This window comes from Triticum aestivum, chromosome 7B, assembly GCF_018294505.1.
Source record: "Triticum aestivum cultivar Chinese Spring chromosome 7B, IWGSC CS RefSeq v2.1, whole genome shotgun sequence".
Classification (NCBI taxonomy): domain Eukaryota; kingdom Viridiplantae; phylum Streptophyta; class Magnoliopsida; order Poales; family Poaceae; genus Triticum; species Triticum aestivum.
In genome coordinates, this window is record NC_057813.1 from 461692790 (window position 1) to 461695882 (window position 3093).

Genomic DNA, 3093 nt, shown 5'->3' on the forward strand with positions numbered 1-3093 from the left:
ATTTGTTTGCTTGTAGTCATAGCAGTTCTTTTTCCGCGGGTTGCTAGTGGCTGCAATAACCTATTTATTAAAATTAGGCCACAATAACCATGGGCTAATATTTACTGTAGTGACACTGGGCCTCCTACGGGCCATAGAAACAGTGGGCCCTCTATGGGCCGTAGAAATAGTGGGCCTTCTATGGGCCATAGAAATAGTGGGCCTTCTACGGGCCATAGAAATAATGGGCCTTCTACGGGCCGTATGATCGATTGGCCAAACATGGGCCAATAACAGGCCGCAATATGGCCGTAAACGGGCTAGAGTTGGAATCGTCCGTTCATGGGCCGACCATAACGGGCCATCATTAATAGGCCGTATTTGATGACGTTATGAAAACGGCTCAGCGTATTAACGGACCACAAACGGGCCGATTGTAACCACGGGCTGAATTTGGCCCACAAGCAGAAAATGACAGTAACGGGCCCTAAGTAAACGAATGCTGGAAATGAGCCCAAGAATAAATGGGCTCTGAGAAGGCCAAAAGATAACATGGGCTGGAAATGGCCCAATGGAATAACGGCCGTTAATGGGTATAAAGTGATACACTGTTCATTACGGGCCAGTTTCACCACAGGCCGTTAATGGGTGTAAAGTGATACATTGTTCATTACGGGCCAGTTTCACCACAGGCCGTTAATAGGCCAAGAGTTACATAGGGGCTCATATGGGCCAAAAGACGTCATGGGCCATACATGGGCCAGAAGTGAAAACGGGCTAGAATCATATTGGATGGCCCAGATGACGCTACTGGGCCTAATTCGGATAGGGCGTAACGGGCCTTGGGTTAGCAGGCTGTAAATGGGCTATATGCGAACAGGCCGTTAACAGGCTTTACATGGGCCGGCCCTCCATCTTTTGACCAAGTCAAACGGGCCGGCCTTTTCACAGGAATGGGCCTCTGTTGGGCTGTGCCATGTGTCGACGTATCATATGCGCCTTCTGTCCAATGAGTGGATGACATATGTCCCAACGATGAGCCGACATGTGTTTCCTCCAGCCAATGATGATTTTACACGTGGAAAATCCCCATTGGTCGGGGCTGTTAACAGGTTATCGAATCCAAAACCCGACCCGATAGCTTAATGGTGTTCCGTTACGGTGGATGCCACGTGTTGGTCACCCTTGACAAAAGAACTTCTGTGACGCGCGATTTATCGTCATGGAAGTGGACACTTCCGTGATGATAATTTTGGTAACGTCATGGAACACTTCTACGACAGCACAGTATGACTATCTTGATTCTGTCATAAATTTGTCATGGATGTACATGCATGATAGAAAACGTGACCTACTGTGACAAACACGTATCATCACGGAAGTGTATTTTTTTTTTGTAGTGTAGAGTATTAAGTTCATAAAGGAGTAGCACCTTAAGTAAGATGACATGATGTAGAGGGATAAACTCAAGCAATATGATGAAAACCCCATCTTTTTACCCTTGATGGCAACAATACAATACGTTTATCGCTACCCCTACTTTGTCACTCGGTGAAATCACGCAAGATTGAACCCAAAACTAAGCACCTCTCCCATTGCAAGAAAAACCAATCTAGTTGGCCAAACCAAACCATTAATTCAAAGAGAAGTACAAATATATCAAATCATGCATATAAGAATTCAGAGAAGATTCAAATAATATTCATAGATAAGCTGACCATAAATCCACAATTCATCGGATCTCGACAAACACACCGCAAAAGAACACTACATCGGATAGATCTCCAAGAACATCGAGGAGAACATTGTATTGAAGATCAAACAGAGAGAAGAAGTCGTCTAGCTACTAGCTATGGACCCGTAGGTCTGTGGTAAACTACTAAAGCTTCATCGGAAGGGCAATGGAGTTGATGCAGATGCCCTCCGTGATCAAATCCCCCTCCGGTAGGATGCCGAAAAAGGCCCCAAGATGGGATCTCACGGGAACAGAAGGTTACGGCGGCGGAAAAGTATTTTGGTGGACGCTTCTGGTGGTTTTGCAATATTTGAGGATTTATAGAGCTGAGAGGGAGGTTGGTGGACTCCTGTGGGGCCCATAAGCCAGGGGCGCCCCTCCTAGGGTGTGCCTTGGAGGCTTGTGGAGTCCTCGGGACTCTTCTGACTTGGCCTCCAAGTTTCGTGGATGTCTTCTGGTCCAAGAAAAATCATCGTATTTGATATTCTTTTTTTGTAAAACTCAAAAACAAGGAAAAAACAGAAACTTGCACTGGCTCTAGGTTAATACGTTAGTCCCAAAATAATATAAAATTACATATTAATGCATATAAAACATTCAAAATAGATAATATACTAGCATGGAACGATAAAAAAATTATAGATACGTTGGAGACGTATCAACCGCCTTGGATGAGAAAGCCATCCGTGCCCGCATCCTCAAGAAGTAGCAAAGGAGGAGGACGCGCGCCCTCGCCTGGGAACAAAACTGGGAGGTTCGTGGCAATGCCAAAATGCCCCCCAAAGAGCAGAAGGAGAACTGTTAGAATAAATCCAAGGCATATCATCAATCATCCGAGGACCAAGCAATCACACGAGCACGACACCGAGATTTGTTAACGAGGTTCACCGATATGGCTACATCCCTGGGGCCTGACTACGGGCGCTCCTTCCCGTGACACCATCACAATACCGCACCCGGGCGCCCTGGACACCGGCACATGCCGCCGGCTTCCCCTGCATTCTGGTGCTATTATGTTGGCATAGGTTACATCGTGTGTCTACCCCCGCTATATAAGAGAGGCCTAGGATACAAGTGTCCTACTTGGACACGACTCTGTATCCTATCTAAACACAGTACTACTACAAGTCCAACTATAACCCACCTTGTACACAATATTCGACACAACTCCAACAAACTCCACCTTGGCGAATATTCTCCACCACCTTGAATTCGTCCGTGTGTCAAACTTCCATGTACACTGGACTTGAGCTTATCCCATGAGCACCGCTGCTACTCCAAAGACTCCATATGACTCCACCTGCAACTTGTAGTTCCTTCTTTTCTTGACCACAGTCAACGCTCGAGCAAAATTAAGTTCCTTGTTACTCTAGTTTGTG